Raw genomic sequence first — 25,240 nt, forward strand, 5'->3', positions numbered from 1 at the left:
TGAATAAATGATACGGAGAGAAGTCACAATCCGTCCTGCTCTCCAGGAACTAAAGGTCCTATGAAAGAATGCACAGCATTCCTCTTGTTACCAAGGAGACCATGTCAACTTTCCTAAGTGACCCAAGCCTATGTGCTACAAAGGGTGGAAAGAGGTGTTTTCTACTTCTGCCGGGCACTGTGGATTGGTTCACAATCTCATTTTTAATTCGTTCTCCTGTGAAAACACACGTGGACATAAGGCGTTTTTTATATACTAAATTTAACAAACAAGGCTCATCGGGAAAAAAAAAAAACAAACCTGCACGGTCATTTCTAAACTTTACATTACGTAAAAAACCTTGGCATGTGCATTTTTTTCTGGTCTTTTTTTTTTTTTTTTTTTTATAAAACATTTTGAAAATCAGAAAAGGCGGCACTTCTGGCGTTTCCCGCCTCCAAGGAAAAGGGCACAGAATTTTGAAGAAGACCCCACTTACTCACCCAGCTCTTGTGCAGTTTGGGGGAACTAAGAAGCAAGGCGAACCCGAGGAGGCGGAGAGGGGAATCCCAGGGACGCGGGGCGGCTGTCCCAGAGGGCGCGCTGTCCCCGGCCGTGAGCCGCGCGCCGTCCAGCCCCGCCGCCCCGCCCACCGCGCCCGCCGGCCTCCGAGGTGGGCGAGGCGGGGATGCTGTGGGCGGGGCCTAGCGGGGTGGGACCGGGGGCGTGGCGGGCGGGTTCCGAGCCCCGTGGCCGGGAGGCGCTGTCGGCCAGCGCGGCGAGCGCAGCTCAGCGCCCGGCGGGTGCGCGGCGGGCTTGGGGTGCCGCGCGGTAGCGCACCCTCCTGCGCCCCAGCGGCCGCGGGCTTGCTGCAGGTAACCGACTCTTCCACCTCGCCCACTCCATACCGGCAGCCTCGATCTCCTGCTATGGCGCCCGGCGGCGGGTGGAGGGATGGGAAGGATGTGAGGGAGGGAGCCGGCTCTCACCCCGGGCGGGGTGGGCTCTCGGGAAGAGGAAGCGGAGCCGGGGCCGGAGGGAGCGGACGCGCGGTGGGAGTGAGGCGGGCGCGTGTGCACGCGGGACGCCTTCCCTGCGCCTTACTCCTGGTCCGATCCGTGGAACCCGGGGAGAGGACTCCGGTGCCCGCTGTCACCTGGAAGCCACTTTTTCCTGCCTTCTTTCCCCCCTGATCCGGGTAGCGGGTAGGAGCTGAGAAATCGGAGTTGGCTGCAGCCGAGGGTAGGCAGAGAGCGAACAGTTAAGTCGCCGCCGTCCCTTGGGTGCCAGCAGCTCTAACTTGATTTAATGTTCCCCGTAGCCCTGCGAAGAGGCATCATTACCCCCCCGTTTTACTGATGAGGGTGCCCACACCGGGATGAGAAATGACTCGCCCTGGGGCAAGCCACTGGAAAGGAGACGCCAGTGGGGGACTCGGAAGCCCCCACGCTTCTCCCTCTTCTCCTGCTCCCTCTCTGTCCATCGCGCGCGGATCTAGGAAACTCGCGCTGCTGGGTCTGTTAGGGAAACAGGTGATTCTGAAACACATTCTAGCCCCCCTCCTAGGCTTTTGGGGTATTTGGGGGGGGGAGTTGTTTTGTTTGGTTGGTTTGTGTTTTGTCACCTTTTTAGCACCCAGTTTCTGATTCCTTTCTTCCAGTTTTTGGTTATTAGCTTTTTGAGGTGGAAGGATCCTCGCTCACAGCTTTTTCTCCTTGCAGCGCTTTCTTTCGATGCAGAACGAGCCCCAGGCACCCCAGCAGGCCGCACGCTTCTCTTTCGCGGTGGATGAGGTCGCCTGCAGATCCAGGCTGGGCCTTATGGGCTGCCCAGGCGGAGGTGAGTTTTGTGGTCACCTGGCAACCTCGGCGCCTTTTGCTTTCTTTCTTTCTAGAGGGAAGAGGGTCTTCGTTTTAAAAATAGTAAGACAAGAGGCCAACTTGGAAGGATATGCGGGGTTGGCAGAAAGCAGTGGTTCCTAGCGATGAGAACAGGCTACAGGATTGTGTGGCCTGAATTTGGTGAGTGGTAGGTGAGGCACCCAGTCGGGGACTGGTCCCCTGCTCTGGGCATTCTGTCCCCCTTTCAGAGCTGTTCTGAAAGGCAGATTTGTTTTGGAAGGGAGGGGGAGGGGCGAATGGGTTTTAGAGATCAGTGTAAATTACCTGCTAGGAGCCCAGGCAGTTCCAGACAGGCTCCCCTGCCGGGGAACATGGTAACAGATTTCACTTCTGGTAAAAAAGAAGAAACACTGAGCTCTATGGATATCTGCTCTGGCTTAATGGACTTTCCCCCCAACACGTTCAGGATGGTAGTTTCGGGGAAACTTTGAGTTCTTAGAAAGGGCGAACTCTTCAATTTTAAAAGAACAATGTAATAAACTGTGTGTTTACTTTTACAAAGTTTTTATTGGTAAGTGGAAGGAGTTGAGTGTTCGATTTCATGGTGAGGGTTTGAAGGTTGCCTCCAGGTTGTTCTTCGGTGACTGGCTCTGGGAAGGACCTCCTTAGCCTGGGCCCCAAATCTGTAGTGGGTTTCATCCTCCTTTAATTATAATTCATCCTTGACTGATTATAATACTACTTCCAACCACGAGTTGTTTTTTTTCCATTTGTAACTTAGTTGCTTAACACTAAGAGAAATGTTGTCCCTGAGAACTTTCCACTATGTACAAAATCACCTATGTGTAGGGACTGAACGATGATGCACGGGGGGAGTTAAGGGGGCCTTGGTTAGTCGCGGGTGACCTATAGTGGACCTGCTAAAAAAAAAAAAATCTGTGTGGTGTGGGTATTGACTGTTCCCTACCCGTAACCATGCAGGGATTCTGGCCCAGTGTGACCAAACCTTTCTGCCCACCCGTCAATAGCTGAGAAATCTTCATTAAAAAAAACAATTGTCTTTAATGTTTTTTTACTTTTGAGAGACAGAGTGCAAGTGGGGAGGGCAGAGAGGAGACACAGAATCCGAAGCTGGCTCAAGGCTCTGAGCGGTCAGCACAGAGCCCCAAGTGGGACTGGAACCCACGAACTGTGAGATCATGACCCAAGCCAAAGTCGCCCAACCAACTGAACCACTCAGGCGCCCCTTCATTTTTTTTTTTTTTTTTTTAAGTGAAACCTGATTTACATATTGGCTCTTTTTTTTCTTTTTTAAAACCCAAGAAATCAAGTCAAATTTGGTTCATGCATCATTCATTGTTAGATCTTAGAAACTGCTCTACCTGGTGATTGCGTTCTCCGGTGAATGAAAAATTCTGACCTATGATGGTATTGTGCATTTGCTGCGGAGTGAGGTGGTGTGAAACAGATGAACACTGTTGAAAAGGATTTCTTCTGATTCTGTGTCTGTTTTCTATGAAGTATGGGGGTACTTCAGCTGCACTGAGTTAAGGAGTCTTTTATGGGCCAACCAAGGAATTGTGTCACTATTTGTAAGAGTCATTCTAATGAAAATTTATTCATGGTTCTAGTTCAGAATGTCAAATGCCTAACTCCCCCTGACTTATAAGAGGAGTTCCCAAATGACTGTTCATATAAATCATGTGTGTTTCTCTTGGGGGCCTATCTGTATTCTTTTTTTTTTTTTTTTTTTAATGTTTATTTATTTTTGAGAGAGAGAGAGAGAGACAGGATGGGTGGGAGGAGGCTGGGGAAGAAGGGGGCAGAGAGAGAGGGAGACACAGAATCCGAAGCAGGCTCCAGGCTCTGAGCTGTCAGCACAGAGCCCGAGGTGGGGCTTGAACTCATGGCCCGGACCGTGAGATCATGACCTGAGCTGAAGTCGGAAGCTCAACCGACTAAGCCACCCAGGTGCCCCGCTTATCTGTATTCTTTTTTTTTTTTTTTTTTTTTTTTTTTTTAATTTTTTTTTTTTCAACGTTTATTTATTTTTGGGACAGAGAGAGACAGAGCATGAACGGGGGAGGGGCAGAGAGAGAGGGAGACACAGAATCGGAAACAGGCTCCAGGCTCTGAGCCATCAGCCCAGAGCCCAATGCGGGGCTCGAACTCACGGACCGCGAGATCGTGACCTGGCTGAAGTCGGACGCTTAACCGACTGCGCCACCCAGGTGCCCCCCGCTTATCTGTATTCTTAACCACATTGGCTTTGGATGCCTGGCTTAGGGTTGTCGTGCTTCCTTGCTGCCCATCTGTGGCAAATGCTATGGCTGTTTAGAACAGTGTTTCTCAAATTTGACATTTTTTGGCCAGTTAAGCTTTTGTTGTGGAGATTGTACTGTGCATTGTGAGATGTGCACCAGCCCCCCTGGTACCACCCTCTGGATGCCGACAGGCTCCTCCCTACAGTTATCACAATCTGAACGACTCCAGAGGTTGCCACATGTCCCCTGGAGGACAAAGTTGCCTGGTTGAGGAAAAGAATGAGCCAGTTTTGGAAGTGCTGTAGCACTTAGGAACTAGGCTATAAATACAATTAACTTTTAAGCTTCTAGTGACTAGAGAAGCTATGTGTAATGTTTAAACAAACATCTGCATTTTAAAATATTCTTATAATAACAGTGACTAAACTGGTGTTCTTGGTGAACAGCCACACGTGTCCTGCCAGGATTTGTCTCCAAGGAAGGCTTAAGTGCAGTTGTTAAGTCTGTAAAGTTTAAACTCGTGAGTTCCACACCATCAGCACGGGGCTCTAACTTAAGGAACCATGAGATGGGACCTGAGCCGAAATCAAGAGTTGGAGACTTAACCAACTGGGCCACCCAGGCGCCCCATGTCTTTTAATTTTTTTAAGGTGATAAGATGTCAATGAACCACGCTTGTTGATTTGGAAATTGACCCAATCCCTAATAGAACTCCCAAGAAAAAATTCTACACAAGAATTTTAATAACGAGACTTACTGTAGATCGTGTTCAGAGGAGAATTTAGTTTTAGGAAACATTAAAAGCTTTTAGCTAACAGCAATAACAAAGACAACCATATATTTCTGTAGTCTGAGAATTTTTTTTTCCCTTGTGTTTATTTTTGAGAGACAGAGCATGAGCGGAGCAAGGGCAGAGAGAGAGGGAGAGAGCGGAATAGGGTGGTGAAACCATTTATGGTGTTCGAGAACCCCGGAGGGGAGCAGGTTGGCATGAGGCTGGGAGGGAAGGGAGTTCCATTCAGACGGGTTTTGCTTGTGAGACATCCCACTGGGGACAAGGAATTGGCATCTGGAACTCATGAAAGAGATGGGCTGCGGGGCACCTGGTGGCTCCATCAGTTGAGCGTCCAACTCTTGATTTCAGCTCAGGTCATGATCCCAGGGTCATACATGTTGGCAGCTGTGCATGTAAATATTCACTGTATATAAGAAAGATCATTTGAGGAGGGGTATGGGATGGCAAGAGGAGGCACTGACCTGGAGAGGAAAACCAAAACAGACATAGAGGACAGGGAGGAAATATGGGGACTGTGGGTGTTTCTTTCTTTCTTTCTTTCTTTCTTTCTTTCTTTCTTTCTTTCTTTCTTTCTTTCTTTCTTTCTCTTCCCTCCCTCCCCTCCCTCCCTCCCTCCCTCCCTTCTTTCCTTCTTCCTTCCTTCCTTCCATTTTCCACTAGTGATTGGAGAGACTCAAACAAGTTCTGAGGTTGCTGGCAAGTTCCTGATGGAGAGGGAGAGGCCAAAGATGCGGGAGTGAGAAATACTTGAGGAATGAGCGGGCCAGGTTTCAGAGAAGGCAAAAAGCTCTTCGATTCCATTACACAGGTTGGGGGATTGGTCTTTGATGGAAGGAGGGAGGGAGAGGTTGGATAAGGTGTCTCAGATTTGAGCTCTCTGAAGGAGGAGGCAAAACCTGCTGAGTAGGGAGTGTTTGTGTGTGAAGCCAGATATTCCGTCAGCCAGTATTTATCAAGAATTTTCCAGTGCCCCACATTGTGGTAGGGTCCTTGGACAGTATTGTAAATAATGTTGATTGCCACTGTGCTTAGCCCTGACAGAATAAGAAACACGTGTTTGGTCTTTGTCCTTGGTTCCTGACCGAGCTCTGAAGCCCTTGGAATTTCCTGAGAGATTGGGAGGAGAGGAATGTCTTTTGTTATTCATAGAAGCTTTTCTCCATACCTGAGTTTATGCTCCTGAGGTAGCTTAGGCGTGGGGGCACCTAGGTGGCCTTTGAGGTAGCTTAGGCGTGGGGGCACCTAGGTGGCCTCAGGATGGGGCTGGTCGCCAGCCAGAACAAGTAATTAGAGAGCTGAAGCTTTTAGCCCCAACCACTGTCCTCTGGGAAGACAGCAGGGGCATGCCTCGATACTGGGCTATGAAAACTCTGGATCCACCCAATTTGGAGAACTTCTGGGTTGATGAACACCTCGAGATGGCGGGAGGAAAGGGAGTCCACCAGGAACCCTCCAAGGTAATTGTGAAGTTTCACGGTGACAGGGAGAGTGACTGCTTTTCAAAAGAACTGCGGCTACAGAGACCCATTCTGGAAACAGCTGCTGGGAAATGTCACAGCTAACGTAAACATGTTGCCAAGAAATACGGTAGATTTTGTGACTGACCAAAACTTTTTTTTTTTTTAATTTCTTAAAAAATGTTTTATTTTTTTGAGAGAGCGCGAGCGGGGGAGGGGCAGAGAGGGGTGGGTGGGGGGGACAGAGGAGCCTAAGGGGCTCCGTGCTGACTGGCTGAGGGCAGCAAACCGGAAGCGGGGCTGGAACCCACAAGTCTTGAGGTCACGACCTGAGCCGAAGTCAGATGCTCAGCCCACTGAGCCACCCGGGCGCCCCTCAAATCTCTTTAAAAAAAAAAAAACCTTTAGAAACTTAGAAAAGGAATTGTCTGACAAAATCTTTCAAGTGAAGACGATCCCTGGGTTTTGACCCATTTGTCAGATTTATAAAAATGTGATGACACCCAGTGGCGGGTCTGCGAGGACAGTTGATGTGAGAACTACCAGCTGAAATTCACCAAAAAAACCCCTTTGTATAATTGGTGGGTAGATTGAACACTAAGTATCAAGAATCAGGGAGCGGAGCTGTGAGTGTTCTACTGTGTTCCCCAGCCTATCCCTGTCACCCCAGACAGCCCTTATTTTTTTTTTATTTAAAAAATTTTTTTTTCTTAACGTTTATTTATTTTTGAGACAGAGAAAGACAGAGCATGAACAGGGGAGGGTCAGAGAGAGAGGGAGACACAGAATCCGAAACAGGCTCCAGGCTCTGAGCTGTCAGCACAGAGCCCGACGCGGGGCTCCAACTCACGGACTGTGAGATCATGACCTGAGCCGAAGTCGGCCGCTTAACCGACTGAGCCACCCAGGCGCCCCCCCAGACAGCCCTTACAATGTTAGAATACACAAGGTTGGAGCGTCCTTCAAAGTGCTGTATCACAACATCATTAACCAAGAGATTTTCAAAAATTAAACAGATTAAGTAATATATTGCTTTCACTACAAATATTAACAACAATTCATCTTTTATGCCATAAGTGACTAAACGAATAGGCTTTAGTCCTCCTCTCCCCGTCTTTTTTGTTTTACAATGTGCAGAATTTATTAGCGCAGTAGGGTGGCAGGGTTTTTTTTTTTTTACCTCAATACCTGGGATTTGTCGTGTCACCCCTTCGAGGAGTGAAGAGGCGGACACAAAATGAGCCGCAGGCAGAGGTCTTTGGAGTATAGGATCAGAAAGCAAGAAAAGTAGGAGCTCTCTTCACAGAGAGGGGGCGTTGGAAAGTGAGTGCCTGCGACTATAGGGGAGGGTCCTTGTTTTATGAGGTTCTAGTCATCCCCCTCCCCTTCCTTCCCCCAGGTTCCTTCTCAGGTTTTACTCTTCATTGGCTTGACGCCTCTAGGTGCTGGGTGGTCCATTCCTGATTGGCTCGTTTCCATTGTATGAGGGGTGGTCTTCGGCCCTAAGGTGAGGTTCCCGGTGGGTCACTGGTCTTCTGGTCTACTGGTTTTGAGTCAGGTCTTTTGTCAAATTCCTGAAGGAAACCTGAGGGGGAGTAGGTGGGGTCTGTTACATTCTTAAGAGGAACCTTACCCCTGAGGGGGTTTGCTGTGGTCAGACATTCCCAGCCTTGTTCCAAAATGTGTGTTCTTCCCTACCTGGGGACTTGAGGTCCTGATCTTTTCCTTCTCTGCCTATTTTATTCTGTCGTTTCCTATCATAGTAGTACACGAAATTTTTTCAGAAAGATACATATATCGATAGGACTTTACTCAAAGGTTTTACTCTTTGTGTTGGTGCGAAAAAATTTACAAGCCTATCACTGACAGTGGAGTCAAAGTGGGGCGCCCCCCATGGCAATTTGAGAAACCGATTTCCTTATAAGACTACCTCTTCCCCATGACGTGCTCCTATAATTCATTCATGGAGAACAAAATTGCCACTACAGCTCAAACTCTGAAAAGCAGCGAATACAAAGTGTATGTGTCTTGCTTCTCTCGAAATGTGTACATTCAACATACTTTTAGATAATCCACTTTAAATGCTTTGAAAAAGAGAGAGAGAAGAAGAAGAAAAGAAACTTCTGGAGTGTTGTGGCCAGTGCTATGCTCTAGGACAGGTAAATGCATTAAGTCATTTCAACATAGGCCATGTGGTTCTTGACTCAAGCCGTTTTGGGTCTTTTTGTTAAGCAGATTGGAGAGGGCTACATTCTCCTCTGCAGGTGAAGGTGAGGGTTCCAAACCAAGTCTTGAGTCCATTCTGCCCCGTCTGGGGACTCTGACCGCATCTCCCACAAAAGGCTCATTTGGGGTAGCAGCAGGATTCAGCTGATCACTGGGTTGCAATCAAGTAGTCATGAGTTTTCTGGAATCAGTGGTGGGACCCAGGAATGCGCCCAAGGCACTATCCTGGGCTAATCGACTTGCTGGGCTTGATTGTCCTTTTGATATGCATGCAGAACGCACCTCTGGGATGCCCCAGTTCCATCCACAGAGTTGGAACACCCCATCTCATCTTTGCTTACTCTTTTCTCATGTCAATCTCGTTAAAAGTCATTAAGTTCATCCAGGAAGCTTCATTTCTAACACCATTGCTAATGAACAAAACACTTGGTTTACAACAAAAATTCCGGAAGTAGTAGCTGCTCTTGGAGTATGGCCATCCCAGGAGTGAGTCCCTTGTAACCTCCCCAGCCCCAGGGGGCACCCTCAGAGCTATTGTTTCTAGCCCGGCTGGCTAGCTGTTCTGGAAAGTTCCTTTCAGCACTATAATGGATGCATTGTTCCCAAAATAGGTTTTTTGTTTTTGTTTTTGCAATTTATGATATTTATTTGTTTTTATTTTATTTTCTATTTATAAAAATTTACATCCAAATTAGCATATAGTGCAACAATGATTTCAGGAGTAGATTCCTTAGTGCCCCTTACCCATTTAGCCCATCCCCCCCTCCCACAACCCCTCCAGTAACCCTGTTTATTCTCCATATTTACAAGTCTCTTCTGTTTTGTCCCCCTCCCTGTTTGTGTATTATTTTTTTTCCCTTCCCTTCTGTTCATCTGTTTTGTCTCTTAAAGCCCTCATATGAGTGAAGTCATATGATTTTTGTCTTTCTCTGACTACTTTCCCTTAGCATAATACCCTCCAGTTCCATCCACGTAGATGCAAATGGCAAGATTTCATTCTTTTTGACTGCCGAGTAATACTCCATTGTGTGTGTGTATATATATATATATACCACATCTTCTTTATCCATTCTTCCATCGATGGACATTTGGGCTCTTTCCATACTTTGGCTATTGTCAATAGTGCTTCTATAAACATGGGGGTGCATGTGTCCCTTCGAAACAGCACACCTGTATCCCGTGGATAAATGCCTAGTCGTGCAATTGCTGGGTCGTAGGGTAGTTCTGTTTTTAGGTTTTTGAGGAACCTCCATACTGTTTTCCAGGGTGGCTGCACCAGCTGGCATTGCCAGTTCCCAAAATAGTTTTTAACTATATTGACCCAACCTATAATTTCCCCCAGAAGGCTCAACCGATAACCTTTGTGTGAATTCCTTGAGATCAGGGAGACACATTTTTTTATGATTGTATTTTTTCCCCCAGAACCTAGGATTCCGTTTTGTGTAATAGCTGCCTGGGTATGGAATTAAATTGAGTGCATTTGGGTTAGTAAACCTGAAATACAGTTTCTGATTTTGGAGGTCTGAAAAAAGTTACCTGTAAGAATAAACTAAAGATTTGAACGTTGTCCAGAGAAGAGAAAATATAAATAATAATAATAATGAACAAATTGCTAATGTTTATTAAGGGCCCATCTGTCAAATATAAATTTTTTTTTTAATTTTTTTTTTTCCAACGTTTTTATTTATTTTTGGGACAGAGAGAGACAGAGCATGAACGGGGGAGGGGCAGAGAGAGAGGGAGACACAGAATCCGAAACAGGCTCCAGGCTCTGAGCCATCAGCCCAGAGCCCGACGCGGGGCTCGAACTCACAGACCGCGAGATCGTGACCTGGCTGAAGTCGGACGCTTAACCGACTGCGCCACCCAGGCGCCCTATAAATTTTTGACAGGTTGCCTCACTTTTTCTTTATGAAAACTCTAAGGTACACATGACCCTAATTCAGTCAAATGGCCGAAAACTACTATTCTTCTCCTTTTTTTTTAATGTTTATTTATTTTTAAGAGAGATGGAGAGAGGGGGACAGATCTGAAGCAGGCTCTGTGCTGACAGCAGTGAGCCCGATGCGGGGCTCAAACTCCCAAACATGATCATGAGATCATGGCCTGAGCCAAAGTCAGCCGCCTAACCGACTGAGCCACCCAGGTGCCTCTGTTCTTGTTGTTCTCATTTGTTATTATTTTTACCAGAGAAGAAGCCGAAGCCTGGAGAATTTAAGAGCTTACAGGAGTCTGAGTTAGTGGGTGATGATACCCAGTTTTTGAGCTGAGCAGTCTGGCTTCAGAGCTGAAATCATTGCTACTAAACTGTCCTTCTTCTCCCATGTAAACATACTCGAGAGAAAATATTGAGCCCCTGGTAATCAAAGAAATACAAAATGAAACTCAGTGATGTAGCATTTTACAGCTGGGATATTGACAAAAATAATTACACAGTGGATGAATGTGTGGTACATAGTTAAGATAATTACATAGTAAATGTAGAGAAAATGGTGCTCAGATATTATGAGTGGCAGTATAAGTGACTATAGTCCGTTTGGAAGGCAGTCAAGAGCCACAGAAACTTGGAAGTTTTGATCCAAGCATCCTATTCCTAGAAATCCTTTATAAAGCCAAGAGAAAACACTATGTGTATCTTCAAAAGAGTTCATAGTTCATGTTCATAACAATATAATTTGGAAATACCCTTAGTATCCAACTACAAGACACCTACTAATTGTGGCAAAAACAATAAAGACTCTCTGGTGTCCATTAAAAAAAAAATGAAAAAAAAAAAAAAAAAACAAAACCAGAATAGGAAATTGAATCCCAGATGCTATGACATCTACTCACAAATATAAGTCAGTAGTGTCCCTGGACAGGCATCAGAAGGGAATACGAAAACGATGTGTAACCGGCCTGGAACTCTAAGTAGCTTTTTGTTTGTTTGGAAAGTGTCTTTACTGTAATGCTTTGCGAGCCTGTTTAACCGGAGCTTATGTTGGAGGATTTGGGCTATTTAATCTTAGTTTGCAATTTTGAGTGAAAATTAAAGACTTAAACATTTCAAAGTTGCTTGAAAAAAATACCCCTTCCCCCAAACAAAAAGAGGACCACTGAATCTTTTCGGGTGTGTGCTTCTCAAATTTGTCCAGTGACCACTGACAATATATTTGGAGCCTTGTTTTTTTTGTTTTTTTTTGTTTTTTTTTTTTTTTAATTTTTTTTTTTTCAACGTTTATTTATTTTTGGGACAGAGAGAGACAGAGCATGAACGGCGGAGGGGCAGAGAGAGAGGGAGACACAGAATTGGAAACAGGCTCCAGGCTCTGAGCCATCAGCCCAGAGCCTGACGCGGGGCTCGAACTCCCGGACCGCGAGATCGTGACCTGGCTGAAGTCGGTCGCTTAACCGACTGCGCCACCCAGGCTCCCCTGGAGCCTTGTTTTTTAATGGGTTTATTCTGTACTGACTGGAATGCAGTTTATCTGGATGCTGTTTCATCTCAGAAACCTTTTTTTCATATTATTACGTAGAGAATTCCCTCATTCTTGGCTTTGGCAATACCTTCGAATTCAAGAAAGATACCTAAATGTAATCTGGATACAATGAAAATGTGGGATAAAGTTTGCCACTCAAATTTATGCACCTGCTTTGAGGGAATGGTCAGATCGCTTATCACATTGGGTATCTGAGGTTGAAGAGGTTGCTCTGCTGTACCTTAGGGCTGAAGCCTTCAGAAGAAGAGTTGTCTTACTGACACCCGCAGGAACATTTGGAAGGTTCTGGGGCTCCTTGGAAGGTAGGAGGGTAGGGCAAGGTATGGTTCGAAGCAGTTAAAACAACTGGACCCAGGGTTGTTCTTGGCCGGAAAGTGAGACTGCTCTGTTCCCTCTGCCTTTGGGGAGTCAGCCCTGCTGGTAAACTGGAGCCAATGACCTTAGTCAAGACAGCCTAAAGCCTCAGTTTCCTTGACTGTCGAAGTGAGAGGGAAAGTAGCTAGTTCCAGGATTGCGTAACTCTTCTCATGAACAATCTCCTTAATCCCGAAATAACTTCCAGGGTAAAAGTGCCATCAATTTTAAAATCTCCTTTTTAAGGAAATGAAACCACCGCTGTAGCGAACACGTAGTTCATCAAGTGCCTGTCAATTTCAGACGCTGTTAATAACATAAAAAAGAAAGGGAGTCCTCGGACTTGTGCAAGTACAACCTGATTGGTACTTTGTCTTGCAGCGGGACTTCCCGGTCATCGTCATCCTCCGCTCCCCCAGCTCAGCCTGGCCGGAGTTCGGCTTCCCCAGCCCCTGTCCGCCGCCCACCTGCTGAGGAGCAGCAGAGTGCTGTGTCACTCAGGAGTTGGGGACCCCTGACGCAACCCAACCGCCCTCGTGCGCTGTGCAGAAAGGTAAGGTCAGTGCCGAAGATCGGATGAGCACCGCGCGGTACGAGGCCAGTTCTTTGGGGTTTCTTTATAGAGACTCCATCTGTCAGACCACACACAGGGGGTTTCAAATTCACGGTATGCTCCCCAACACACCGTAACTGGGAGCATCTAGATACTGTACTCTGGTTTTCTTATCTGGAAAAGACAATGAGCTTGAAGGTACATTTAACAAAAGCATCCAAGGCATTCATTGCTGTACCTTTCGTTGAGGGAAATAGGGGATTTTCCTTTCTTTTTTTTTTCCTTCCTTGCTTCCTTTCTTCCTCCCTTCCATCCTTCCCTTCCCTCCCTCTCTCCTCTTTCTTTCTTTCTTTCTTTTTCTCCCTCTCTCTCCCTCTTTCTTTTCTTTTCTTTCTTTCTTTCTTTCTTTCTTTCTTTCTTTCTTTCTTTCTTTCTTCTTTCCTTCCTTCCTCCCTTCCTTCCTTCCTTCCCAGGGAACTTCCTTCCTTCCCTCCCTCCTTCCTTCCCAGGGAACAGCATGAATAGAGGGGGTGGGCTAGGAGTCTGAGACTAGCCCAATTACCAGTAGCTCACTGACGATGTGCATGGACCAGTTACAGAGACCAGGTTATGTGGAATTTCATGCTAAAATGGGAGATGATGGTGATGACACCTCTTCTGTTTATGGAGACGCTACCACATACTAGTCCCTGTACAAAGTGCTTTGTAGGGTTTTCTAAACACCACCAACCCCATGAGGAGGGCATTATGACCTCCATTTTTCAGATGAGGAAGCTAATAACACTTGGAGAGATTAGGCAGCTTGCTGAAATCATGCATTAAGGCGTGACATAGTTGCGGGGCACCTGGGTGGCTCAGTCGGTTGAGGGACCAGCTTCGGCTCAGGTCATGATCTCATGGTTTGTGAGTTCGAGCCCCGCGGGCTTTCTGCTGCGAGCACCGAACCCTCTTTGGATCCTCTGTCCGCCTCTCTCTCTGCCCCTCCCCTGCTCACGCTCTCTCTCTCTCTCTCTCTCTCTCTCTCTCTCAAAAATAAATATTAAAAAAAGAAAAAGGACATGACATAGTTGTGATTTATAGTCCCTCCTGTTTGAGTTCACACTGCTGTTTTTCTCTGTGGCTGACTCTGTGAGCGAGTGACGTTCGATTTCAAAGAAGGGACGATCAACTGCGATTTGGGAACAGGACCACATGCTAGAGGTTGAGCTGGACTTTAACATGTTGAAAAGAGCACTTCTCATTTCTGCGAAAGATTAACTTGATATGTTCCTGTATGATAGAGAATATCTACCCTGACAATTGTGATTAGCAGGCCAAAAATCCAGACATATGTTATGACCTGGAATTTGAGGACTTCCTTTAAAAACAAAAAGGAATCTAGTATTTTGGAATTAGAACTTCTGGTCCTGGGAAGTATTTAAAGCCTGGAATATTTGAAATCGGGATTGTTCAGAAAACCCTTGACACACGGGCTGTGTCGAGCAGGTGGTACGGAAACCAGGGCCAGTGTTAAGATGTCTCTGCTAGAGAATTGTTCTTGATGTGTGGCCCGGCCAGCCATGTGCTCTCTGTGCCCTAGTTTTCTCATCATCCAAATTAAGAGCGGACAAAATGAACTTGAAAGTGCCTTTCAAATCCAAAGTTTCATTTCCATAACACCGTGGTGGTCTATTCAATATTCTAAACCGCCTAGGATTAGATTTAAAAAAATGAAAGAAAAAAGTTTACTACTTTTCAGTCTGGAAGTTTGAAGTGAATAATAAGATCTCTCACGCTTGATTTTGGCCTGCAGTGGTAATGAGGTGAAGATTTCCTTTTTTACAAATGTGTGTGTGCACACACGTGCATAAGTAGATATAGTTCATTTAAGTCTATTCAGGTCTGCCTCCACAAATGAACTCTGCCACCTTAGTGGACCTGTCTGTCCCATTTCAAAGTTAGTTTAGCCCTAAGTCCTGCATTCAGGAAAGTGGGATAACACTAAAGATGTGTAGGCAGTCTTTGAGAGGGGGGGCGACAGATGATCATTGTTCTTTACCTTCAAATTTTCATGACACTAACCTACAAAGGTTTTTTGTGTTCACACAACCTGGGTTCACTCCTTCCAGTGCTCTCCTAACATATGTTCCTTCATGCTGTCTTCTCTTAATTTAAAAAGCCTCTTTTGGGGCGCCTGGGTGGCTCAGTCGGTTAAGTGTCCAACTTGGCTCAGGTCATGATGTCACGGTTCTTGAGTTCGAGCCCCACATCGGGCTGTGCGCTCGACTCCTCTGTCTGCCTCTCTTTCTGTCCCTCTCCTGCTCGTGCGCTCTTTCTCTCTGTCTCTAAAAAATAAATGAGCATTAAAAAAAAATCTATTCATTGTTGTGGTTTACCACATTGAGAAACACACTTCTTGTAATAGATTTTGGAAAGAGGTCTTCAGGGCTATGGAACATGAGGGGCAAACAGCTATTATCTCTCTTTCCTTTTCGTTTTAAAACTGGGTTTGCCATACATCACAGTCTTTTCCTTTGCTTCAGGCTTTCAGATGTGTTCTCTCTCCTTTTTCCTACTGTCTGAATCCTACTCATCTTCCAAGATTCAGGTCAGCTGTATTCGAGGCAGCCTTCTGGATCCTTTCTTTCCTTTTTTTTTTTTTTTTTTTAAGTTTATTTATTTTCAGAGAGAGAGAATGAGCAGGGGAGAGGCAGAGAGAGAGGGAGAGAGAAAATCCCAAGCAGGCTCTGTCAGCACAGAGCCCAAAGTGGGGCTTGAACTTGCGAAGTGAGATCATGACTTGATCCGGGGCTTGAACTCGCGAACTGAGATCGCGACCTGATCCGGAACCAAGAGGCAGACCCTTAACTGACTGAGCCACCCAGGTGCATCTGCTTTCTTTCCCTCTTGGTGGATTTACAGCTTTCAGTTAGTTCTGCAGCAGAGACCTGGGCTCGGTGCATCTGGCCAGCCGAGCCCGCTAGGCACAAATGGTAGGTTTCAGTTCCTCTTTCTGGCATCAGCTACTTAAGGGCTTGGTTGTGCCTCCAGGGGAAGAAGCAAAAGGGAGAAGAGTGAATGCTATTTCCAGCAATGAATGAAGTTCACTGAAGTTCATAGCTTTGTCCCACAATAGTATAGTGAATAAATGAAAAAAATCTATAGAACTTTTCATGCCATTAATTCAGGTGTAGAGAACCCTTTCTTTTCCTCTTTCTTCCTTCCTTCCCTTCTTTCTCTCATATAGGTGATCACACAGATGAAACCTACGTATAATTTCATCTAATTTAAAATCAGGAACAGGTCATTGAGAAACTTTCATTAGTTATGCTATATAACTTAATTTCTTTAATGTTTATTTACTTTCTTGAGAGAGACAGAGCACGAGCAGGGGTGAGGCAGAGAGAGAGAGGGAGACACAGAATCTGAGGCAGGCTCCAGGCACTGAGCTGTCAGCACAGAGCCCGACATGGGGCTCGAACTCGCAAACTGTGAGATCATGACCTGAGCCGAAGTCGGATACTTAACCCACTGAGTCACCCAGGCACCCCCTGAGGTGTCACATTAGCACAAGCTCCTGAGACCTCAACAGTGTCTGCTCCTCCAGACTGGCCAGGAAAAGTTCTCAAGCTTAGGAGCATGATTAGAAACACCAAGCTCCACAGTTTCGGTCACCATCTCCCAGAGTTTGTTCCAGAGTTTTCTTGGGGTCCAGCCACAGAAACACAGGCAATAGGAAACCTACTATGAACAGCTCTGGACCCCATTTCCTGTGCCCTCTTTCCACACAAAATAAGATCTTACAACTAAAACACCAGATGGTGTGACTGAAGGAGAGGGCTGAACCCAGCGCCCCCCACCACCGCAGGGCCAGGCACAGAATGTGGCACAGAGAATCACTCGTTATGTCTGTTGAGCGAACAGAAGGCTTTTTCTCGGGAAGCCCTCTGACTTCTGAGTCGGTAAGCATCTGACTTCTGCGCAGGTCATAATCTCACAGTTTTTGAGTTCAAGCCCCGCATTGGGCTCTCTGCTGTCAGCACAGAGCCCACTTCAGATCCTCTCTTTCCGCCCCCCTCTGCCCCTCCCCTGCTCACTTGCACGCTCTTTCTCTCTCTTTCAAAATAAATAAACTTAAAAAAAACCCTTAAAAATAAAATGTGACACCTCAGAAACCCGAGGTGACAGGCGAGGTTCCCTCCGATGAGGCCATGGATGCACAGGTGGAAGAACCCTACCCCGAATGGCAGGACATGGCCTTGGGGTCTTAGCTGCTTCCTGCCCCTTCCCTTGGCTGCTTCAGGGTGGCGCTTGGTCACCCTTGATTGAGTCGCCATCCTCTGAGATACTTGGACAGACACCTTTAGCATCGATCACGATAGTGGCTATTTTGTTCCTGTCACGGCAGCCTCTGGGTCACGCAACGACGGTCCTTGGGAGTTTGTGAAATGGAGCCCCAGAGGAGTCTCCAGTGGGACTAGAGGCCAACTGAACTGAGACCATCCTTCCTGCAGTGGAAAGACAATGGCTGTGGACCCCGCTTTCACCTTCTGGCCGTTTGTTTACGCACGTGTTATGCGCACGTATATGTTTTTAAGAACAAAAAACCATTTCCACTACTCAAAATGGTACAGTAGGCAACAGGTAGAGAGAATTGTTCTCCTGTATAATAGTGTTGTTTGGACTGAAGCCAGAACTACCGTGGTGGAAATTGCCGAGAAGAAAGGAGTTTACCTTTTTGAAATCCACCCTTTCTTCCTTCCCGTTGACTCACCTGTCAGCTCTAACCTTACCCGAGGTTAACAGAGCTAACGAGTGCAGGGCCCTTTTTATCTTGCCCCTTGTCTCGGAGTCTTGAAGGTAATGAGAGGCTCAAGAGAAAAATCCTGATCGTTCTTAGGGGTGTGTACATATGTATACGCATATTCACATAAATCCGCTAAATCCTTCCACTTGGAGGTCTAAATAGGTTACGTCATAAATTTTTAACAAAACCTGTATTATTCCTTTCTCCCTCCCTCTTCCTGCTCTGCCTTTTCATTATTACCATTAATTATTATTTTTTTTTTTAATTTTTTTTTTTCAACGTTTATTTATTTTTGGGACAGAGAGAGAGACAGAGCATGAACGGGGGAGGGGCAGAGAGAGAGGGAGACACAGAATCGGAAACAGGCTCCAGGCTCTGAGCCATCAGCCCAGAGCCCGACGCGGGGCTCGAACCCACGGACGGCGAGATCGTGACCTGGCTGAAGTAGGACGCTTAACCGACTGCGCCACCCAGGCGCCCCTACCATTAATTATTTTAAAAAGAGTTTAGGAAAATAGAGCCTGAGCCACAGGTAGCTCGTTTCTTTCTTTCTTTCTTTCTTTTTCTTTTTTTTTTTCCATTTTCTAGGTAGTGATACTTAGCTAAATTCACTGAAACTAGTAAGTGTGTGACTGGGATGAATGTCATCTTTTGGAATTGGTTTCTTTAAAATACGGAGTCGTGGGGCGCCTGGGTGGCGCAGTCGGTTAAGCGGCCGACTTCAGCCAGGTCACGATCTCGCGGTCCGTGAGTTCGAGCCCCGCGTCGGGCTCTGGGCTGATGGCTCGGAGCCTGGAGCCTGTTTCCGATTCTGTGTCTCCCTCTCTCTCTGCCCCTCCCCCGTTCATGCTGTGTCTCTCTCTGTCCCAAAAATAAATAAAAAACGTTGAAAAAAAAAATTTTAAAATACGGAGTCGTGCGCTACTCATACTTAGCTGTTAGTTTTTACATTGTAAGGTCTTCTCCCGTCTCCGAACTTAATTGCAAACCGAAATCTACCTTTGATAATCAGCGGTTTCTGGACTTCCTTTACACATATCTCCCTACGTACTTACCCTTGCGAAAACAGCCCCCCATTTCTTCTGCCTCCTCATTACCATTGGGAGAGGCGATGGACGAGATCGAACAGGAGGGGTGGTAGATGAGATTATCGCTTGGAGCAACGACGTCACTTAGAGCCTCTCCCACGGGCAGGTGTGTAATGCTGGGCAAAGCACACAACCCATTGATTTCAATGACCATCTTTCCCGTTGCTCTGCGCTCCTATTAAGGCTTCATTGGATCTCGATTGGATGGCTAGTGTGTACATTAAGACTGATGCCCGGCAGCGCTAAGCCACAGAGCACGCCGATTGCTTTCTTCATCATTGCGTGTCTCTGATTTCTTTGGAATCAATAATTACCACCCCCAACCCTCCATCATTTGCTTTGTTTGCAAAGTACTTTGTTCACAAGTTCACTGCGCAAACTCTGCCTGTAGTTGAAATCGGTGGTCAATATGCTTCTTCCCTTCATGTATTCCAACAGTTCCATCTAGAAGACCCCTCTCTCCTGGGGCCTTCTGATCTGCCCCAGCCTGTTAGGGTTGTCTGTTGGCCTGTGACATGGCCTAGGATGTTCCTTTACTATCATCCTGGGATATACCTTTTCTGATTCTTATACCTTCCCCCTTCTTAGTTTATACTTTAGGTTTTTTTGTTGGTGTTGTTTAGTTTCTTAAAGTAAACTCTACCCCCAAAGTGGACTCGAACACACAACCTCGAGATTAAGAGTTGCACGCTCTACCCACTGAGCCAGCCAGGCACCCCTATACTTGTTTTGATGGCGCTTATCCTCCAGTAATTTCCTGAGATAAAGCGCATAAAGGTAAATGTTTTGCGAATTTCCGTGTCTTAAGATGTAAAATCTTGTATTTTACCTTTAATTGACTTAATAATTTATCTGGTTCAAAGAATTCTCATCTGGAATTATTGCCTTCAGCATTGTTGAAGGTATTCCAAGAGGTTTCCAATCTGGCAACCATTCTTTGTTTGTGAGAAATAATCTTCAGCCATTTAATTAATTGCTTCCATTTTTTTTTTTTTTTTTTTTTTTTTTTCTGTTTTGCCTTTCTGGAGGTCCTGTTATTCAGATAGTGGATCTCCTGGTCTGGTTCTTTCTCTAAATGACTATTTTTTTTTTTCCCCTCTAATTTCCCCACCAGTTGGTTCACCTGTTTGCTTAACTCCCTAAGAGTTTTCTCACTTTATTTTCCAGCACTTCTATTGAGTTTTTCAGTTTTTCCTATCATGTCATTAATTTTTTTAAGAGCTCATTTTCATTTGCTAAGTGTTCTGTTTATGTGGTTTCTTATTTTTTTCTAGTCCCTGCTGTGAAGCAGACCTCCCCAAATGTAATAACATAAACATTTCCATTTTTATTTTTTGCTTACACATTCTGTGGGTCAGGAATTCAGATAAGACTTGAGTGGCTAAGAGCTGATGTCATCCGGTGGCTTCTTCACTTACATGTCTGGCACCTGGGCTGGGATGAATGAAGGTTAGGTTCATCTGGGACTGTTGACTTGGGTACCATGGACTCTCCATGTGGCTTTTTACAACAGTGAAGCTGGTTCTTCAGGGAAGTTTCTGGAGAGCAGATTTTCCAAGACCACCAATTGGAAGCTGCATAGTTTTTTGTTTTTTGTTTTTCCAGTAGGCTCTACACCCAGCAGGGAGCCCAACTCTGGGCTCAGACTCACAACCCTAAGATCCAGACCTGAGCTGAGATCAAGAGTCAGATGCTTGGGGTGCCTGGGTGGCACAGTCGGTTAAGCGTCCGACTTCAGCCAGGTCACGATCTCGCGGTCCGTGAGTTCGAGCCCCGCGTCAGGCTCTGGGCTGATGGCTCAGAGCCTGGAGCCTGTTTCCGATTCTGTGTCTCCCTCTCTCTCTGCCCCTACCCCGTTCATGCTCTGTCTCTCTCTGTCCCAAAAATAAATAAAAACGTTGAAAAATTTAAAAAAAAAAAAGAGTCAGATGCTCAACTAACTAAGCCACCCAGGTGCCCCAGAAGCAGCATGGTTTTACGTGACCCAGCCTTGGTGGCCATACAGTGTCACATCTGCCAAACTCTTCTGGTCAATGTAGTCATGAGGTTGACCAGATTCAAGGGGAAAGGAATTCTGACTGTTTCTTGATTGTAGAATACAAGGTCATACTGCAAAAGAACATATGGGGTGGGAGTGTTGTTTTGTCTGTTTTCAGGCTATATAATCTGTTTTAATTACTGACTGGTTGAATGCAGTATTTTTTCCTATCTCTCTGAGGACATTATTATTAATTTTCTTCTCCGTATACACAATCTGTTTTTGAACATTTGGGGGAAATTTCCAATTGAAGCAGCGTATTTAAGGCTTGGCCTGGTTGGATTCCCTAGTAAATAAACTCCTGCTTTGGCTTGGCTGTCAAAGTGCTGGGAACTGATAGCTGGAAATAGGGAAGGATATCTCAATACCTATTGTCTTTGCGTTCACTTAACCCCACTGTTTCCTGGTTGGAAACCCTGCTTTCCATTAGGCCTGGTGTGCCCCAGGCTGCAGAAATGAAATCTCGGGTCTTGGCCAGCTGTCAGGGTAGAGACCTAACTGTTCTTATTTTTTTATTTCGTATTTTTTAAAAGTTTATTTATTTATTTTGAGAAACAGCTCATGTGCAAATGGGTGAGGGGCAGAAGGAGGGAGAGAACCTAAGCAGGCTCCCGCTGTCAGTGCAGAGCCCAAGGTGGGGCTCGATCCCCAAAACTGAGATCATGATCTGAGCCAAAACGAAGAGCTGGATGCTTAACTGACTGAACCACCCAGGCCCCCCAAGACCCAACTGCGTTTTCTTCTTAAAGTTTATTTATTTACTTAGAGACAGAGCGTGAGCAGGGGAGGGGCAGAAGGAAGGGGAGAGAGAATCCCAAGTAGGCTGTGCGCTGTCAGCACAGAGCCCAGTGTAGAGCTCGAACTCACAACTGGTGAGATCATGAACCATAAGATCACGACCTGAGCCGAAACCAAAAGTTGGACGTTTGACCGACTGAGCCACCCAGGTGCCCCAAGACCCAGTTGCTTTCAAACAGCTGCCAGTCAATACTATTTTGTTGTTGTTGTTGTTGTTGCTGTTTTTTAAGCACTCTCACCCCCCATTGGAATCTGCCACCATTTCTCTGACACTTTTGAACACCCTGTAGCATAAATAGAGCTGATTCTTTCTTTCCCTACTGTCAGTCAGCCTGGGATTCTTGGGTCTGTTTAATCAGTTCCCTCTCGACTGTCTGCTTTTCCAATTTGACTTGCTGCTTCCTCTCTCACTCTCCCTGAGGTCATTGTTGTTTGTCCTCCTACTCCAGTGAGAACTTCACTGCACCCCAATCCTGACCAGTTGGAGTTGTTCATTTTCTTCTGTTGGAACGCTTCTAGAGACTGAACTGTTACCTCGGGTGCGTTTGACCTCTTTCTTCTTGTCCCCTTCCTTGACCAGCTCTCCTTAATTAGTATCAGCATTATAAAAGGTCAGAGTTTACTTTCGTTATTTATAGACCTTAATATTTTTGTGCTTCTTGGTTTTAATTTCAAAAAGGCACGTATTAAGATCTATTGCCGTTAGGTCCTGGCTTTCCTTCTTAACATGGTGGAATTATTTTCTTCTTCCATGTCTTCTTTTTTTTTTTTTTTTTTTTTTAATTTTTTTTTAACATTTATTTATTTTTGAGACAGAGAGAGACAGAGCATGAACGGGGGAGGGTCAGAGAGAGAGGGAGACACAGAATCAGAAACAGGCTCCAGGCTCTGAGCAGTCAGCACAGAGCCCGACGCGGGGCTCGAACTCACGGACCGAGAGATCGTGACCTGAGCTGAAGTCGGACGCTTAACCGACTGAGCCACCCAGGTGCCCTTTCTTCCATGTCTTCTTAACTTGTGTTTTTCTACTTAAAAACATTCATGGTCGGTCCACAAGGAAGTCTTCCCTTTCAGGAAAGGCATCTGTATTCAAGGGAGAGACTTTCTGTCTCTGCTAAGAGACTCTCTCATCCCTGCTAAAATATTTGCCAGGTTCTTTAGTAGACTCTGGGTGAGGAAGCCTTGGTGTGTGTTTGGGTCACATAGCAAAATGGCAGATTAGGGGCATCTGGGTGGCTCAATCGGTTGAGCGTCCGACTTCAGCTTGGTCATGATCTCATGGTTTGTGAGTACGAGCCCCACTTCAGGTTCACTGCTGTCAGACTGTCTGTGCAGAGCCCACCTTCGGATCCTCTGTACCCCTCTCTGCGCCCCTCCCCACCTTGTGCTCTCCGAAAAGAATAAGTATTTTTTTTAAGTGGCAGATTAAATGTAAATGGACTAAGATCTCCAATCAGAGATCAGCAATATTGATTTTTAAAAAGTAATCCAACTATAGGATATCTACAAGGGACATGGTTTAGATTTAGAGACACAATTAGGTTGAAGTAAAAGAATGCAAGTATACACCATGCAGACAAATACCCAAAAAGAGCTAGGGTAACTATACAAATATCTGACAAAATAGACTTTAAAACAAAAACTATTGGGGCGCCTGGGTGGCGCAGTCGGTTAAGCGTCCGACTTCAGCCAGGTCACGATCTCGCGGTCCATGAGTTCGAGCCCCGCGTCAGGCTCTGGGCTGATGGCTCAGAGCCTGGAGCTTGTTTCCGATTCTGTGTCTCCCTCTCTCTCTGCCCCTCCCCTGTTCATGCTCTGTCTCTCTCTGTCCCAAAAATAAAATAAACGTTGAAAAAAAAAATTAAAAAAAAACAAAAACTATTAGAGACAAAGAAGGACATTTCATAATTATGAAATGGATAGAAGGAATAACGTCAACAAGAAAACTTGAACTATAATATAAACCAACTAGACTAATGGACATCTGTAGAACAATTCACCCAACATCAACAAAATACACAGTCTTCTCAAGAACACACAGAACATTGTCCAGCATAGGCCATTGTCTTAGACCATCAAACAAACCTAGGAACATGATCACTATGTTGAAAGGTGAGCCTATGTTTAGCTTTGTAAGAAACGACCAAACTGCCAAAACGATTGTACCATTTTGCATACTTGGAGCTCATTACACCTCTTGAGTGCGTAGATTAGTTTTTTTAAATCAAATTGGGGAAGTTTTCGGCATTATTTAAATATTTTTTTCTACCTCTCCCCTGTTTCCTGTCCCCCCCCCCGCCCCCACCTTTTCTTCTGCAAGTTCTATTGTGCACCTGTTAATATGCTTAATAGTATCTCACAGGTCTATGAGGCTCTATTCATTTTTCTCTCTCTCTCTTTTTTTTTTAAGATTTATTTTTTGGAGAGAGAGAGCACGAGCAGGGGAGGGATGGGGGGCGGGAGGGGGGAGTGCAGAAACAGAGGATCCGAAGCAGGCTCTGCAATGAAAGCAAAATGTCCAGTGCAGGGCTCGAACTCACTGTGAGATCATGACCTGAACCAATGTCGGGACACTTAACCCATTGAGCTACCCAGGGGCCCCCTCTGTTCATTTTTCTTGTGCCTTTTTTCTTTTTGTTCTTCATACTGGATACTCTCACTTGACCTCTGCTCAGTTCCACTGATTTTTTCTTCTGTTAGCTCACACCTGCTGCGGAGCCCTTCTAGACACGTCTTCAGTTCAGTCATTGTACTTTTGAATTCCACATTGCGGTTGGGTTTTTTCTTTATAATTTTTCTCTCTATTGAGATTCTCAGTTTGGTTAAATATCATTCTCATCCTTTCTTTCAGTTTTTTGGTTCTTTGAACATACTTCTAATAGCTGACTTAAAGTCTTGAAGTCCAATGCCCCAACTTTCTCAGGGACAGTTTTTAATTGACTGCTTTTTTCCTGTATCTGGGCCAGACTTGTGTGTTTCTTGCTGTGTCTTGTAATTTCTTTTTGTTGTTGCAAAGGGACATTTTATAATGTGTTAACTCCGGAAGTCAGACCTCTGTCCAGGGACCCTGCCCAAGGTTTGTCATTGTTGCCCTTTTGTTTACCGACTTTTCTAGGTTACTTTTCAAAAGTTTATTTTCTTTGTAGTGTGAGGCCACTTCAGTTTCTCTGTTCATTTAGCTTAGAGATCAGATCGTTTAGTGGTTGCATAGAGACTGCCTCAAATGTCTGAGCCGGGAAAGGGTAGGAACTGCTTAGTGGCATCAGTTTGTTTATATGACCTGATGTCTAAGCGGTTGCGATGCTTAAGTATTTTAGCAGGCTCCCCCCCCCCACCATGTTTCTTGAATACAGATCTGGTGTCGGGTGGTGGTGGAGGAGATACTTGCAAGAAGATGAACTAAGCCGCTAACTCAATTACAAGGTTGTCTTTAATGGGCCAGTGAGCACAGATATCTTCCCCGGTGGGGGGGCTGGGGGGGGGAGGGTAAAACATATTGGATTTTCCAATCATATTTGACCATTAAACTATTCCTTGGCACCCACTTTGGGACATGCTACTAGAGGTTTTGTTTTTTTTTG

At 45.6% G+C, this 25,240-nt stretch overlaps 1 protein-coding gene across 3 annotated transcripts in view; it reads left to right on the plus strand.

Moving 5' to 3' along the window:
* Positions 1 to 946: 946 nt before the first annotated feature.
* Positions 947 to 25,240, plus strand: part of GCNT1 (glucosaminyl (N-acetyl) transferase 1) — a 30,655-nt gene continuing 6,361 nt past the window's right edge. For all 3 annotated transcript variants that reach the window (XM_086685024.1, XM_086685025.1, XM_086685026.1), the window contains exons 1-3: positions 947 to 1,511; positions 1,701 to 1,818; positions 12,778 to 12,949. The gene's annotated coding sequence lies outside the window, so the exon portion shown is untranslated. The remainder of the gene's footprint in view (positions 1,512 to 1,700; positions 1,819 to 12,777; positions 12,950 to 25,240) is intronic.

This window comes from Puma concolor, chromosome D4 (assembly GCF_028749965.1).
Source record: "Puma concolor isolate L17-30 chromosome D4, mPumCon1.1.hap2, whole genome shotgun sequence".
Taxonomy (NCBI): domain Eukaryota; kingdom Metazoa; phylum Chordata; class Mammalia; order Carnivora; family Felidae; genus Puma; species Puma concolor.